At 43.7% G+C, this 18,155-nt stretch overlaps 1 protein-coding gene across 1 annotated transcript in view; it reads right to left on the minus strand.

Moving 5' to 3' along the window:
- Positions 1 to 18,155, minus strand: part of RGS6 (regulator of G protein signaling 6) — a 536,396-nt gene that overhangs the window by 510,114 nt on the left and 8,127 nt on the right. The gene's annotated exons all lie outside the window — the stretch shown is intronic.

The following is an 18,155-nucleotide window of genomic DNA, read 5'->3' on the forward strand; positions in this document are numbered from 1 at the left end:
GACCCTCTTCCTATTGAAAAAACAAAAGTTGGATTCAAAATGGCCACCATGGTAACCACCCATCTTGAAAAGTTTCCCCCCTCACATATACTAATGTGCCACAAACAGGAAGTTAATATCACCAACCCTTCCCATTTTATTAAGGTGTAGCCATATAAATGGCCCACCAAGTACTTTGGCTATTCACTCAAAGATAGAGCTATGGCTCAGCAACAAATTACCCCTGTGGATATGTTGACTCTGTAAGACTATATACATTTTACTGTACACTCTTCCATTTTTCTTTTCTTTAAACCTGCTATAGCAGTATACTAGGACCCTCTTTTGGCTTTCAGCATATACAAGAAGGATCCCCCCCCCCCAATTAGCTATAAAGTTCAATAGAGTGTTTTCCTAGTCTCCAAATGGAGGTAAACATAGGGGTTACAGTTTGCATTTTCTACTTGAAGAAATAGCACAGCAGACTACACTAGTCAAGAGACATACAGTAAGGAATATAAAAAATTTTTACATAAGTTATGGTTTTTACCCTTTTGCCTCCCTGAGCACACCATTTTGCTAGTAAGCCACAGTGAAGAAGCTTTTGTAAACTAAGAACAAGACTAATGAGAAGCCAGAAAAAGTGAAAAAAGAAAGAACAGGTCTCTCAAAGACCCAGGACCTGCTTCGACTACATCCCAATACATGGCCCCCACCGTACACTATGGACTACCAAACACTCTTTCGTCAGCTGATCCCTTACATTGTGCAGTCCAGTTTTTTTTTTTTTCTTAAATTAAATTTTCTAAATGAAATAAACAAAGACAGGGGGGCGATGTAAATCAGGAACCACAATAAACAGCGCTACTGGCAATCATATTTAAAAAAATCACAATTGGGTAGCATGAAAGGGCATGGTACATAAGACATTATTACATCAGGTATGCAGGCAGTGCAAAAAAACTAAAAATGAAAAAGGAAGAAGAGCCCTTCCATGAACAAAAAGTTGTAGGAAACTCTGAATACAAGGGGTAATACAAATAGGCAAATCAAAAAGAACTTAAAGGGGAACTCCGGTGAAAAACGTTGTTTTTTTTTTTTTTAAATCAACTGGTGCCGGAAAGTTAAACAGATTTGTAAATTACTTCTATTAAAAAATCTTAATCCTTCCTGTACTTATTAGCTGCTGAATACTACAGTGGAAATTCTTTTCCGTTTAAAACACAGAGCTGTCTGCTGACATCACGAGCACAGTGCTTTCTGCTGACATCTCTGTCCATTTTATGACTGTCCAGAGTAAAAGGAAATCCCCATAGCAAACATATGCTGTTCTGGACAGTTCCTAAAATGGACAGAGATGTCAACAGAGAGCCCTGTGCTCATGATGTGAGCAGACAGCTCAGTGTTTCAAAAAGAAAAGAATTTCCGATGTAGTATTCAGCAGCTAATAAGTACAGTAAGGATTAAGATTTTTTAATAGAAGTAATTTACAAATCTGCTTAACTTTCTGGCACCAGTTGATTTAAAAAAAGTTTTTCACCGGAGTACCCCTTTAAGAACAAGATAACAGAAGGCAGCAGAAACTCCTAGGGAAAAGAAGGTAGGTCCTGCAACATAAATCGAGAGAAACTCAAAAAGAGAAAAAGGAGGAGGGAGAGGGGGTTAAGAGGAAGAGATGGTTGTTCCTTAACCTCTTAAGGACCCAGGGCGTATGGATACGCCCTCACACCCTGGGCCTTAAGGACCCAGGGCGTATCCATACGCCCTGGCGTTTTCCGGTCTCTGCCGCGCGCCGGGCAGAGATCGGAACTGGATGCCTGCTGAAATCCTTCAGCAGGCATCCAGGGCAAACGCCAAGGGGGGCCATGTAGGCCCCCCATATCGGCGATCGCCGCAAATCGCAAGGGAAATCGCCCTTGCGATCTGCGGCGATACCGGGCTGATCGGGTCTCTGGGACCCGACCGCCCGGTAATTTCGCATGATCCCGGCTGTCACAGACAGCCAGGACCATGCTAAAGCATAGGAGCGAGGTGGCAAGCCGGCCACCTCCTTCTATACCCTGCGATCCGTCGGTTAGTTAACCGACCAATCGCAGGAGGGGGGGCGGTTACTTCCTCCCGTCCTGCCCGGCCCCTGAAAGTCCGGAGAGGACGGGAGGAAGACCGGAGGATGCGGCGGGGGATGGGGGAGTGCTGGGGACCGGCCCCGGTACTTACCTCGTCCCTGAAGACCCGGATCCCGGCGAGGAAGATGGCGGCGGCGACAGGTGAGTAGATCTTCAGCCGCGGTCGAGCCCTTTACAGCAATGCACGTCGCCGTAAAGCGACATGCATTGCTGTAATGGGACCCTGTAAACTACAACTCACAGCATGCCCAGACAGCCCTTGGCGTCTGGGCATGCTGGGAGTTGCAGTTTTGCAACATCTGGAGGTCCACAGTTTGGGACCACTGTGCCCTTCCAGATGTTGCAAAACTACACATCCTCAGCATGCCCTTACTGGGAGTTGTAGTTCTGTAACATCTGGCCCTTCAGATGTTGCAGAACTACAACTCCCAGCATGCCTGGACAGTTTTGGCATACTGGGAGTTGTAGTTTTGCAACATCTGGAAGGGCACAGATTGGGAACCACTGTATTAGTGGTCTGCAAACTGTAGTCCTCCAGATGTTGCAAAACTACAACTCCTAGCATGCTGGGAGTTGTAGTTCGGCAACATCTGGCTCTAAAGATGTTGCCGAACTACTACTTCCAGCATGCCTGAGAATGCTGAGAGTTGTGGTTTTGCAACTACTGGAGGCACACTGGTTGGGAAACATTGTCTGTTTCCTTACTCAGTGTTTCCCAACCCGTGTGCCTCCAGCTGTAGCAAAACTATAACTACCAGCATGCACTGATAGACTGTGCATGCTGGGAGTTGTAGTTTTTCAACAGCTGGAGGTCCCCCCCTGTGAATGTACAGGGTACATTCACATGGGCATGGGGCTTACAGTGAGTATCAGGCTGCAAGTTTGCGATGCAGCAAATTTTGCGCGGCAGCTCAAACTCGCTGTAACCCCCTGCCCGTGTGACTGTACCCTAAAAACACTACACTACACTACACTAACACAAAATAAAATAAAAAGTAAAAAACACTACATATACACATACCCCTACACAGCCCCCCTGCCTCCCCAATAAAAATGAAAAACGTCTGGTACACCACTGTTTCCAAAATGGAGCCTCCAGCTGTTGCAAAACAACAACTCCCAGTATTGCTGGACAGCCGTTGACTGTCCAAGCATGCTGGGAGTTTTGCAACAGCTGGAGGCACCCTGTTTGGGAATCACTGGCGTAGAATACCCCTATGTCCACCCCTATGCAAATCCCTAATTTAGGCCTCAAATGCGCATGGCGCTCTCACTTTGGAGCCCTGTCGTATTTCAAGGCAACAGTTTTGGGACACATATGGGGTATCGCCGTACTCGGGAGAAATTGCCTAACAAATTTTGGGGGGCTTTTTCTCCTTTCACCCCTTATGAAAATGTGAAGTTGGGGTCTACACCAGCATGTTAGTGTAAAAAAATTATTTTTTTACACTAACATGCTGGTGTTGCCCTATACTTTTCATTTTGACAAGAGGTAAAAGGGAAAAAAGCCGCCCAAAATTTGTAACGCAATTTCTCCCGACTACGGAGATACCCCATATGTGGGCGCAAAGTGCTCTGGGGGCGCACAACAAGGCCCAGAAGGGAGAGTGCACCATGTACATTTGAGGTGATTTGCACAGGGGTGGCTGATTGTTACAGCGGTTTTGACAAACGCAAAAAAAACTAAACCCCACATCTGACCCCATTTCGGAAACTACACCCCTCACGGAATGTAATGAGGGGTGCAGTGAGAATTTACACCCCACAGGTGTCTGACAGATCTTTGGAACAGTGGGCTGTGCAAATTAAAAATGTTGTACAGACCACTGTTCCAAAGATCTGACAGACACCAATGGGGGTAAATGCTCACCGTACCCCTTGTTACGTTCCTCAAGGGGTCTAGTTTCCAAAATGGTATGCCATGTGGGGGTTATTTTGCTGTCCTGGCACCATAGGGGCTTCCTAAATGCGACATGCCCCCCGAGCAAAATTTGCTCTCAAAAAGCCAAATATGACTCCTTCTCTTCTGAGCATTGTAGTTCGCCCGTAGTGCACTTCAGGTCAACTTATGGGGTACCTCCATACTCAGAAGAGATGGGGTTACAAATTTTGGGGGGTATTTTCTGCTATTAACCCTTGCAAAAATGTGAAATTTGGGGGGAAACGCACATTTTAGTGAAATTTTATTTTATTTTTTTACATATGCAAAAGTCGTGAAACCCCTGTGGGGTATTAAGGCTCACTTAATTCCTTGTTACGTTCCTCAAGGGGTCTTGTTTCCAAAATGGTATGGCATGTTTTTTTTTTTGCTGTTCTGGCACCATAGGGGCTTCCTAAATGCAACATGCCCCCCAAAAACCATTTCAGAAAAACGTGCTCTCCAAAATCCCCTTGTCACTCCTTCGGTTCTGAGCCCTCTACTGCGCCCACCGAACACTTTACATAGACATATGAGGTATGTGCTTACTCGAGAGAAATTGGGCTACAAATATAAGTATACATTTTCTCCTTTTACCCCTCATAAAAATTCAAAAATTGGGTCTACAAGAACATGCGAGTGTAAAAGATGAAGATTGTGAATTTTCTCCTTCACTTTCCTGCTATTCCTGTGAAACACCTAAAGGGTTAAAAGGCTGAACGAATATCATTTTGTATACTTTGGGGGGTGCAGTTCTTATAATGGGGTCATTTGTGGTGTATTTCTAAGATGAAAACCCTTCAAATCCACTTCAAACCTGTACTGGTCCCTGAAAAATAGTGAGTTTGGAAATTTTGTGAAAAATTGGAAAATTGCTGCTGAACTTTGAAGCCCTCTGGTGTCTTCCAAAAGTAAAAACTTGTCAATTTTATGATGCAAACATAAAGTAGACATATTGTATATGTGAAAAAAAATTAAAATATTTTGAATATCCATTTTCCTTACAAAACAGAGAGCTTCAAAGTTAGAAAAATGCAAAATTTTCTAATTTTTCATAAAATTTTCTAATTTTTCACCAAGAAAGGATGCAAGTTACAATTTTTTTTTACCACTATGTTAAAGTAGAATATGTCCCGAAAAAACAATCTCGGAATCAGAATGATAACTAAAAGCATTCCAGAATTATTAATGTTTAAAGTGACAGAGGTCAGATGTTCAAAAAATGGCCGGGTCCTAAGGTGTAAAATGGCTGGGTCCTTAAGAGGTTAACCAAAAGCTAAAAGAAAGAAAGAAAAAAAAAAGGGGGGGGGGGAGAAACAAGCATCGGCTTCCCCTATTATCCTAAAAAGCGTCCCAGGCTTCATGCAAATGTAGTATTGTTAAACCTAGCAGTTATACGTTCGATGGTGCGCATATCCAGATACAAAGGAATGGCCACACTAATGTTCTCACCCTTCGCTTCCAATAATTGGCCTAGGTGATGAATCCCTTTAGTGAGCACCGATAGACTTATCAGGCATCTGACTTTTTGTAAAAAAAAAAAAAAAAAATCTGACTGTACAGTGAAGCAAACAATTATTTGATCCTCTGCTGATTTTGCATGTTTGCCTACTGACAAAGAAATTATCATTTTAATGGTAGGTTTATTTAAACAGTGAAAGACAGAATAACAAGAAAAATTAAATTAAATTTCAATTAAATGATGAATTTATTAGCATTTTTTCTCTCTTAAAGGGAGTTTTCCTATTCTCAGTTTGTTACATTTACAAAAGACACCTGTACACAGGGAGCAATCAGATTCCAAACTTTTCACCACGGCCAAGACCAAAGAACTGTACAAGGATGTCAGGGACCAGGTTGAAGACCTTCACAAAGCTAAAACTGCTACAAGACCATTGTCAAGCTGCTTGGTGATGGGTTTACAACAGTTGGTGCAATTATTTGCAAATAGAATAAACACAAAATAACGTTCCATCTCCCTTGGTCGGGGTCTCCATGCAAGATCTCACCTTGTTGAGTTTTAATGATCAAAAGAACAGTAAGGAATCTACATGGGAGGATCTTGTCAATGATCTCAAGGCAGCTGGAACCAAAGTCACCAAGAAAACAATTGGTAATACACTACGCCTTGAAGGACTGAAACCCTGATGAGCCCGCAAGGTCCCTCTGCTAAAGAAAGCATGTGTACAGGCCGTCTAAAGCTTGCCACTGAACAACTGAATGATTCAGAGGAGAAAAAGGTGAGTGTTGTGGACAGATGAGATTAAAATCAAGGTATTTGGCATTGTGATAGCCTGGGGGATGTAGGGTATGGGGAGTGTAGCTGTGCAGTAATTAAAGGGTGCTTGTTAACCCTTGCTATTCGTGACGCCAGGGTGAGGGCTCCTCGGTAACGATTGTCCTACCGCCACCCTTCCCAAGAGCAATAGGGAGGTAGAGAAGAATAGATTGTCCACAACCGGAGAGTTTTCTGAAACAGTATTAACTTTTACTGAAGGTTTTCTGCAAGCTTCAATAACATAAGTCTTTAAGCATAACAACGGCTTTCCTTGGAGATTGACAAAGGTTGGGACTTTAGCATTTAGAGTCTTTTAGTACTGTGCGTTGTTCCACTGGATTTAGGGGTTTAGTTGCGGTCCAGTAGTCACGCTAGCATTAGAGGGGATTTAGATTTGAACTCACAGTTTTGGTTCAGCTGAGGCCGTCAGGTTTTTGAGGGCTAGCGTGTCTTTGAAAGTTGCGCAGAACCGCCCTGTTAGTCCAGCATCCACGAGAGCAGCAACCCATGAGAGCGATAATTGGATGCAGCTCCCTTTATATGAGCAGGGGCTGGACTAGTGCTAATTGGTCCATACTGATGTCAATCACCATTACAGAGATTTGTAGGTAACAAACCCAAGGACCTCCTAAGGTCCTCCAACATACCATAGAGGTGTCTAGCATGGTCTCATGACCGAAGGTCCTGCGACGCTACACAAGGTAAGTACTATACATTACTATAAAATATAGATATAATTATTAAATACATACATATATTATCATTAGAGATAGACTTGAGGAGAGGCGACTAGGGGCTGCCCCACCTGAGGAACCCTACCTGAACGTAGTTACTCTGACTTTGGGGACCTCTAAACTAGGTACAGTATGCAATACGGTACCGGAACACCACAGCATTAAAGGGGTAGTCCAGGGAATGTAACTTTTTAGACACTCTTCCATCGATTACCCCCCCCCCCCCCCCCCGTGATCTCTCCTGTACAAGGCACGTCTTCTTGCCCATCCCAGAGTAGAGCTGCTCCCACCATTCTAAAGGAATGCAAGTGATGGCCCGATCAACTCACCAGCTGAGGCTGGACTCCGCTGTGGCTGGTGATAGGCAGACCAGGCCTTCACTTGAGCTTGTCCAGTAATGTGGGGGATGCTCTGCTCCAAAGGAAAGGTAAAAAGGACAGGCCCCGTACAGGAGATCACAGAGGGCCTCACCGGTTGGACCCTCCACTATTAGACACTTATCCTATATCCATGGATAGGGTAGAAGTATCTAAAAATTAAACATAGAGGTGGAAACATCATGCTTAGGAGCTATTTTTCTGCTAAGGGGACTAAATAACTTCACCACATCAAAGGGTGAGAATCTCTTTCTCAGCCAGAGCAACAAAGGAGGGGCTTAAGAAGAAGCACATTTAAGTTCATGAGTGGCCTAGCCAGTGTCTAAACCTTAAAGGGGTACTCCGGTGGAAAACAATTTCTTTTTTCATATGAGCGGACTCCAGAAAGTTAAACAGATTTGTAAATTGGAAACAAAATATTCAGCCCGGACCTTCTAGGTGAGTATATGTAAATTATTTGGAACTAATGAGTAGAAATTGATATATTAAAAAATTAGATCGTGCTTCAATAATAATGCAATATGTTTATTAAAATATCACAATATATAAAAAGTTACTCCTCACAGGGCCCTTGTGTGGAGAACATATAAAATTGCAGGCAATCAATTGATACGAAGTATACATAGAATAAATGTATAACACTGGCATATTATGTGCAGCAAGCAGATGCCGAATTGTAACAAGCAAAGGCCTGTTGCACAAATCAAATAATAGGGAAAGCCTATGTGCTTGCTTGGCTAATTCCCGCATAAGAATAGTTAAGATGAAATGTATCCTTATTTTAAAATATTGGACAGTTTGTAACAATTTGAAAATTGATGTTACCCGTCCTTTTTGTGACAACTCAGTCACACTGGAGGCAGTTCACACTGGAGGCAAGCGATGCTGTAAGGTGCCTGGAAGTTTTAATGCACCTGATCCTCTAAGCGGCGGTCCCTGATGGTATTCAGGTATTGGCCAAGCAGATTCCTATTTTGGAGCGGTGGTGGTTACCCCGGGCTTATAGCGCTGGCAGGCGCTAATGTATAGAAGATGCCGGAAGACCGCTGACGCTGGCAGGCGCTGGAGATGGAACAGTCCTCACAGCTGGGCTTCAATGCTGGCTGGATGGAACCGGGGACCGCACGCTGAGTACGAGGAGCTCGCCTCGTGTTGCCGGCGTGTGACGTCTGCAGATCTTGGAGTTGGGATCACTGCACCAGAGTTGAACTTGTAATCGTTGGACCGGATGGTACTGGACTGGATAGAATATAGTCCGATGGTTCACAGAAGGTAAATGACCGTTGATAGTGGGTACAGTTCACAAATAGCGTTTATGCCAGTGACTATGTAGACAAGACTAGACGCGTTTCAGGGTTAAATGGTGTAACCCTTTCCTCGGTAGTCCTAAAATTTGTAAATTGCTTCTATTAAAAAATCTTAAACCTTCCAGTACTTAGCTGCTGCTGTATGCTACAGAGAAAGGTTAATCGTTCTTTTCTGTTTGACCACAGTGCTCTCTGCTGACACCTCTGTCTGTGTCAGGAACTGTCCAGAGTAGGAGCAAATCCCCATAGCCAATCTCTCCTGCTCTGGACAGTTCCTTACATGTACAGGGGTGTCAGAAGAGAGCACTGTGGTCAGACAGAAAAGAACAACTCGACTTCCTCTGAAATATACAGCAGCTGATAAGTACTGGAAGGATTAAGATTTTTTTTTTATAGAATTAATTTACAAATCTGTTTACCTTTCTGGGACCAGATGATTTGAAATTTTTTATTTTTTTTTCCACCAGAGTACCCCTTGAATCCTAAATAAAATCTGTGGAGGAAACGGAATGTTTGACTTGCCGAACGTAAGCCTTGAAACCTTGAGAAGAAGTCCAGTGTATCCCCTATCCGACCGCTGGGACCCCCACAATCTCCCATATAGGGCCCGACTCAGCAGGCCCCTTCAGCTGGTCGAAACATGCCCTCTCCCTTCTTATCTATGGGATATAAGGTGACACAGTAAAGCTGTATCTCCGGCCTCTTCTATAGAGATGAATGGAAGGGGAGTGTTTGTACCAGCTGACCTGCTGTGTGTGAAACGTCACACACAGCAGCTAAGCTGGGGCGGATAGGGGATAAATATATTAGCACTGGACATCTTCTTTAATGACTTGGGAAGATTTGCAGAGAGGAGTGGGACAAAATCCCCTCAGATGTGTACAAACCTGGTGACCAATTTCAAGAAACATCTGACCTCTGTGATTGCCAACAAGGGTATTATCCACATCAATGTAAAACTTATTTTTGTTTGTCTGGATTTTTTGTTGTTGTTATTCTATCTCTCACTGTTTAAATAAATCTACCATTTAAAATATAGACTGATAATTTCTTTGTCAGTGGGCAAATGTACAAAATCAGCAAGGGGTCAAATAAATTAATAACTGTACCACCTCCTCAAAGGAAATCTTATCAGTATCACCCGCACTAACCTGTCATACAGGCTTGTAGTGCAGGTGATACTGATCAAAATGATACTTACGGCATCCCGAACCGTCACGCCGTTCCACCGTAAGTACTCTTTTTCGGTATATGCAAGTTAGGTCCTTGGGGCATGGGCGGAGCTACAAACCAAGATCTGGGCATTCTGACATTATATTTGCCGGGCGGGTGCTCATCCATATTCAAAATCCCCCTCCCTGCTCGCGCGGCCATGTTACCATACTGCGCATGTGCCGCTTCCTGGGAACACCCGGAAGCGGCATTCGGCTGATTATCGGCTGCCTGCGAAGATGAGCTTGGTTCTTAGCTCCGCCCATGCCCCAAGGACCTAATTTGCATATACCAAAAAAAAGAGGAATTACGGCGGAACGGCGTGACGGTTCGGGACGCCATATGTATCATTTTGATCAGTATCACTCGCACTACAAGCCTGTATGATAGTTTAGTGCGGGTGATACTCATGACAGATTGCCTTTAATGCTGAAACATGGCCTTTGTGTGAATCTTATTCAATGATTTATATAGCAGGGCTGTGCTGTGACTTTTCCTTGTTAAGGCCGCATAACATGGGTCTAATTTTACTTGGAAGGTTTATATGCTATCTGAAGTAGCAGTTTAAGTGTGCTGAATGAATACTCCTATATTTATGTACAGTTCTCTTTTGGTTATACTGCCATCTACTGCTGCAAAACTATCAAATCTGATAGATCTTAAAACTCTGTTTTCTACCATGACTAAGCCTATGGATGTTTTGATACAACATAAAGACTAAAGAGCAAACACTGGGTTAAATGACTGATGTCACTGCAAAGTAGAATTGGTGGCGCAAATAATAAGCCATCATATGGATTTTTAGGTGCAAAATTGAAAGGGTTATGATTTTTAAAAAGTGAGGAGGAAAAAACGAAAGTGCAAAAACGGAAAAACCTGTGGTCCTTAAGGGGTTAATCCCCTTGTGCTATTATTCCCCCCTCCATTTTAATCCCCTTGTGCCATTATTATCCAATATGGCAAAAGGGGATCAGAGGGAGGAGGGAATAATAGCACGAGGGGATTAAGATGGAGGGGGAATAATAGCACAAGGGGATCAAGATGGAGGGGGGAGAGGGATAGGGATAATGGCGGAGGGGGGCATGGGGAGTAATAAAGCACAACACTAAAATGTTATGCCTTGTGCATTATTACTCCACATCCTCCCTCCGCCATTATCCCTGTCCCCCTCCATCTTATTGCCTTGGGTTCCGTCCCATACATCCCCCCCCTCCGTCCCATACAGTCCCCCCTCTGTCCCATACAGTCCCCCCTCCATACAGTTGTTTTTAATTTTTTTTTTGTTTTACCTGGCGTCCTGCGGTCACGTTGCCTGCTCATTCACACAGCGCGTCCTGTTCGGCGGGACCGCACTGAAGTGTGACGTCCTCCTGCCCTGTGCAGCAACTCCGCACAAAGTTAGGGGAGGTCACACATCTCCCCGGCAACCACGTAGCTCCCATACATGGCCGGTATTTGTCAGCGCTCCGCGTACCCCTAAACAACCCCTGGCATACCCCTAGGGGTACGTGTAACCCAGGTTGAGAACCCAGGGTATAGGGGATAAGTTATTTTCAGCCGCAGATGGCCATTAACGCATTAGGACATACATTTAGCTATACATAAAGCAATCACGCTGATGTCCGCTATTAACCACTCAAATGCCATGATAAATACTAATCACAGCATTTCCGGCAATGCAGCGATTGTAATGGCTGATTGGATCACCAGCGGCATGACCGCAGAGATCTGATCAGCCAAGAGAATTTTTTTTATCAGTACCAATTGTATAGATGTGAGTTTTTGAATACTTAAAAAAAAAAAAAAATTCTGATTATAAGATGTGACTGAAAATCAGCAATATTGGATTTGATATTTTACCTGTACACCGTTTATATACGGGATCATTAACATTATATTTAAATAGTTTGTACACTTCCATATGCAGTGATACCACATATGTTTATTTATTTTAAAAAAAAATGTATCTAGAAAAATGGGTGATATATTTTTGAGCTTCTGAAGTTAAGGTTGTTCTTCTGTCTAAATCCTCTCTGATGACACCTGTCTCGGGAAACGCCCAGTTTAGAAGCAAATCCCCATAGCAAACCTCTTCTAAACTGGGCGTTTCCTGAGACAGGTGTCATCAGAGAGGATTTAGACAGAAAAGAACAACCTTAACTTCAGAAGCTCATAAGTACTGAAAGGATTAAGATTTTTTAATAGAAGTAATTTACAAATCTGTTTAACTTTCTGGAGCCAGTTGATATATAAAAAAAAGTTTTTTTTCCTGGAATACTCCTTTAACCCCTTAACCCCTTAAGGACCAAGGACGTACCGGTACGTCCTTGGTCCTGCTCTTCTGATATAACGCGGGGTTACACAGTAACCCCGCGTCATATCATGGCGGGCCCGGCGTCATAGTGAAGCCGGGACCCGCCTCTAATAGCGTGCAGCGCCGATCGCGGCGCCGCGCGCTATTAACCCTTTAGCCGCGCGCTCAGAGCTGAGCCGCGCGGCTAAAAGTGAAAGTGAAAGTTCCCAGCTAGCTCAGTCGGGCTGTTCGGGATAGCCGCGGCTAATCGCGGCATCCCGAACAGCTGACAGGACAGCGGGAGGGCCCCTTCCTGCCTCCTCGCTGTCCGATCGCCGAATGACTGCTCAGTGCCTGAGATCCAGGCCTGAGCAGTCATGCGGCAGAATCGTTGATCACTGGTTTCTTATGAGAAACCAGTGATCAACATAGAAGATCAGTGTGTGCAGTGTTATAGGTCCCTATGGGACCTATAACACTGCAAAAAAAAAGTGAAAAAAAAAAGTGAATAAAGATCATTTAACTCCTCCCCTATTAAAAGTTTGAATCACCCCCCTTTTCCAATAAAAAAAAAAACAGTGTAAATAAAAATAAACATATGTGGTATCACCGCGTGCGGAAATGTCCGAATTATAAAAATATATCATTAATTAAACCGCTCGGTCAATGGCGTGCGCGCAAAAAAATTCCAAAGTCCAAAATAGTGCATTTTTGGTCACTTTTTATATCATTTAAAAATGAATAAAAAGTGATCAATAAGACCTATCAATGCAAAAATGGTACCGTTAAAAACTTCAGATCACGGCGCAAAAAATGAGCCCTCATACCGCCCCATACATGGAAAAATAAAAAAAGTTATAGGGGTCAGAAGATGACAATTTTAAACGTATTAATTTTCCTGCATGTAGTTATGATTTTTTCCAGAAGTCCAACAAAATCAAACCTATATAAGTAGGGTATCATTTTAATCGTATGGACCTACAGAATACATATCAGGTGTCATTTTTACCGAAAAATGTACTACGTAGAAACGGAAGCCCCAAAAAGTTACAAAACAGCGTTTTTTTTTTCAATTTTGTCGCACAATGATTTTTTTTCCAGCTTCACCATAGATTTTTGGGCAAAATGACTGACGTCATTACAAAGTAGAATTGGTGGCACAAAAAATAAGCCATCACATGGATTTTTAGGTGTAAATTTGAAAGAGTTATGATTTTTTAAAGGCAAGGAGCAAAAAACGAAAATGCAAAAACGGAAAAACCTCCGGTCCTTAAGGGGTTAAGGACACAGCTTATTTTCACCTTAAGAACGCAGGCCTTTTTTGCAAATCTGACCACTGTCACTTTAAGCATTAATAACTCTGGGATGCTTTTACCTTTCATTTTGATTCCGAGATAGTTTTTTTTCGTGACATATTCTACTTTATGTTAGTGGTAAAATTTCGTCGATACTTGCATAATTTTTTGGTGAAAAATTCCAAAATTTGATGAAAAATTTTGCTTTTTTTTTTACTTTGAAACTCTCTGCTTATAAGGAAAATTGATATCCCAAATAAATTATATATTGATTCACATAAACAATATGTCTACTTTATGTTGGCATCATAAAGTTGACATGTTTTTACTTTTGGAAGACATCAGAGGGATTCAAAGTTCAGCAGCAATTTTCCAATTTTTCACAAAATTTTCAAAATCAGAATTTTTCAGGGACCAGTTCAGTTTTGAAGTGGATTTAAAGGGCCTTCATATTTGAAATACCCCACAAATGACCCCATTGTAAAAATTGCACTCCTCAAAGTATTCAAAATGATATTCAGTAAGTGTGTTAACCCTTTAGGTGTTTCACAGGAATAGCAGCAAAGTAAAGGAGAAAATTCAAAATCTTAATTTTTTACACTCGCATGTTCTTGTAGACCCAGTTTTTGAATTTTTACAAGGGGTAAAAGGAAAAAAATCTTCCTAAAATTTGTAACCCAATTTCTCTCGAGTAACGAAATACCTCATATGTATGTGAAGTGTTCGGCGGGTGCACTAGAGGGCTCAGAAGGGAAGGAGCGACAATAGGATTTTGGAGAGTGAGTTTTTCTGAAATGTTTTTTGGGGGGCATGTCACATTTAAGAAGACCCTATGTACCAGAACAGCAAGTAAACCCCCACATGGCATACTATTTTGGAAACTACACCCCTCAAGGAATGTAACAAGGGGTCCAGTGAGCCTTAACACCCCACAGGTGTTTGACGACTTTTAGTTAAATTTGGATGTGTAAATGAATTTTTATTTTTTTCTCACTAAAATGCTGTTTTTTCCCCAAATTTTACATTTCTACAAGGGGTAATAGGAGAAAATGCCCCCCTAAAATGTGTAACCCCATTTCTTCTGAGTATGGAAATACCCCATGTGTGGACATCAAGTGCTCTGCTGGCGCACTACAATGCTCAGAATAGAAGGAGCGCCATTGAGCTTATGGAGACAGAATTTGGTTGAAATAGAAGTCAGGGGCCATGTGCATTTACAAAGCCCCCCCGTGGAGCCAGAACAGTGGACCCCCCCACATGTGAACCCATTTTGGAAACTACACCCCTCACAGAATTTAATAAGGGGTGCAGTGAGCATTTAAACTCCACTGGTGTTTGACAGATCCTTGGAACAGTGGGCTGTGCAAATGAAAAATTTAATTTTTCATTTTCACGGACCACTGTTCCAAAAATCTGTCAGACACCTGTGGGGCGTAAATGCTCACTGCGCCCCTTATTACATTACGTGAGGGGTGTAGTTTCCAAAATGGGGTCACATGTGGGGGGGGGGTCCATTGTTCTGGCACTATGGGGGCTTTGTAAACACATGTGGCCTTCAATTCTGACAAAATTTCTCTCCAAAATCCCAATGGCGCTCCTTCTCTTCTGAGCATTGTAGTTCACCCGCAGAGCACTTTACATCCACATATGGGGCATTTTCTTACTCAGAAGAAATGGGGTTACAAATTTTGGGGGGCTTTTTTCCTATTTTCCCTTGTGAAAATGAAAAATTTAGGGTAACACCAGCATTTTAGTGAAAAAAAAGTTTTCTTCATTTTCCCATCCAACTTTAACGAAAATTCGTCAAACACCTGTGGAGTGTTTAGGCTCACTATACCCCTTTTTACGTTCCGTGAGGGGTGTTGTTTCCAAAATGGGGTCACATGTGGGTATCTATTTTTTTGTGTTTATGTCAGAACCGCTGTAAAATCAGCCACCCCTGTGCAAATCACCAATTTAGACCTCAACAGTATATAGTGCACTCTCACTCCTGAGCCTTGTTGTGCGCCCGCAGATCATTTTACGCCCACATATGGGGTATTTCCGTACTCAGGAGAAATTGCGTTACAAATTTTGGGGGTCTTTTTTTTCCTTTTATCTCTTGTGAAAATAAAAAGTATGGGGCAACACCAGAATGTTAGTGTAAAAATAAAATTTTTGTTTCACTAACCGGCTGATGTAGACCCCAACTTTTCCTTTTCATAAGGGGTAAAAGGAGAAAAAGCCCCCAAAATTTGTAACACGATTTTTCCTGAGTATGGGAATACCCAATATGTGGCCCTAAACTGTTTCCTTGAGATGCAACAGGGCTCCGAAGTGAGAGAGCGCCATGGGCATTTGAGGACTAAATTAGGGATTGCATAGGGGTGGACATAGGGGTATTCTACGCCAGTGATTCCCAAACAGGGTACCTCCAGCTGTTGCTAAACTCCCAGCTTGCCTGGACAGTCAGTGGCTGTCCAGAAATGCTGGGAGTTGTTGTTTTGCAACAGCTGGAGGCTCTGTTTTGGAAACACTGCCGTACGATACGTTTTTTATTTTTATTGGGGGGGGCAGTGTAAGGGGGTGTTTATGTAGTGTTTTACCCTTTATTATGTGGTAGTGTAGTGTAGTGTAATGTTTTTAGGGTGCATTCGCACTGACGGGTTTACAGTGAGTTTCCCGCTAGGAGTTTGCGCTGCGGCAGAAAATTTGCCGCAGCTCAAACTTGAAGCAGGAAACTTACTGTAGACCCTCCCGTGTGAATGTACCCTGTACATTCACATAGGGGGGCAAACCTCCAGCTGTTGCAAAACTACAACTCCCAGCATGTACTGACAGACCGTGCATGCTGGGAGTTGTACTTTTGCAACAACTGGAGGCACATGGTTGGAAAACCTTCAATTAGGTTCTGTTACCCAATTCAGTATTTTCCAACCAGTGTGCCTCCAGCTGTTGCAAAACTACAACTCCCAGCATGTACTGTTCACCGAAGGGCATGCTGGGAGATGTAGTTATGCAACAGCTGGAAGTACGCAACTACAAACCAGCATGCCGAGACAGCTGTTTGGGCATGCTGGGATTTGCAGTTTTGCAACATCTGGAGGGCTACAGTTTAGAGAACAGTGCACAGTGATTTCCAAACTGTGGTCCTCCAGATGTTGCAAAACTACAAATCCCAGCATGCCCAGACAGCAATTGGCTGCCTGGGCATGCTGGGAGTTGTAGTTTTGCAACAGCTGGAGGCACACAACTACAACTCCCAGCATGCCCAGACAGCCATTTGCAGCCGGGCATGCTGGGAGTTGTAGTTTTGCAACATCTGGAGGACCACTGTTTGGAGACCACTACACAGTGGTCTCCAAACAGTGGTCCTCCAGATGTTGCAAAACTACAACTCCCAGCATGCCCAGACTGTCTGGACATGCTGGGAGTTGTAGTTTTGAATCGTCTTGAGGGCCACCGTAGACCACTCACCGGCCAGTCAGATCCCTCCGCAGCCTGCCGGATCCCCACTCATCCGGAGCCACCACCGGGTAAGCAACTGCTTTCCCTTCTCTCTCATCCCGCTGTGCCCCACTCTCCCCGGACTTCCACACTTGGGCGGAGGTTCGGCAGCGGCGACGAAGGGTGCGTGGAGATGGCGGGGGCACTTACCCCCGCCATCGCCACGCACCCGCCATCGCCGCTGCCGGACCTCCGGATCACCGTGCACCCCCCCCCCCCCCCTCCCCCGCTGCCTCTGCACACCCGATCGCTGATCGGGTTAATCAAACGGGATCCCGGAGTGTCGGGCAGGAGTAGTCTCCAGCGGCCCCCCCGGGACTTTAGCTAATTAACCCGATCAGCGCAGTGGGAGCGCGTACTTAATGAACGCCTTTATACGGCGGAATGCGCTAAGTTATCGCGTTATCAGCCGTATAAATGCGTCGTTCTGCGCGAAGGGGTGAAGCCGAACTTCTCACCTGCCGGAATCAACCGGCAGTGAAAAGTTCTGCCCACGGGATGCCGCAACAGCTGCAAATATGTGAACGACGGGTATACCCGTCGTTCTGCGCGAACGCACTTCAGCAGCCGACGGGTATACCCATCGTTTTGCGTTAAGGGGTTAAGTCCCTAGGCAGGCCATAGAATAAGATAACAAAAGAACCCTGTGGCAGGTGCGCAGAGCTTCGGCCACTATATTGACTCTCCAATGGCTACAGTAGAAAGGCATCAGAATACACAGCACATCGCAACTTAATGTACAGGGTGGGACATTTATATGGATTCACCTTAATAAAATGGGAATGGTTGGTGATATTAACCTCCTGTTTGTGGCACATTAGTATATGTGAGGGGGGGACGTTTCAAGATGGGTGGTGACCATGGCGTCCATTTTTAAGTCGGACATTTTGAATCCAACTTTTATTTTTTCAATAGGAAGAGGGTCATGTGACACATCAAACTTATTGGGAATTTCACAAGAAAAACAATGACATGCTTGGTTTTAACATAACTTTATTCTTTCATGAGTTATTTAAAAGTTTCCGACCACTTATAAAATGTGTTCAATGTGCTGCCCATTGTGTTGGATTGCCAATGCAACCCTCTTTTCCCTCTCTTCACACACTGATAGCAACACCGCAGGAAAAATGCTAGCACAGGCTTCTAGTAT

The sequence above is a fragment of the Hyla sarda genome, chromosome 11 (assembly GCF_029499605.1).
Source record: "Hyla sarda isolate aHylSar1 chromosome 11, aHylSar1.hap1, whole genome shotgun sequence".
Taxonomy (NCBI): domain Eukaryota; kingdom Metazoa; phylum Chordata; class Amphibia; order Anura; family Hylidae; genus Hyla; species Hyla sarda.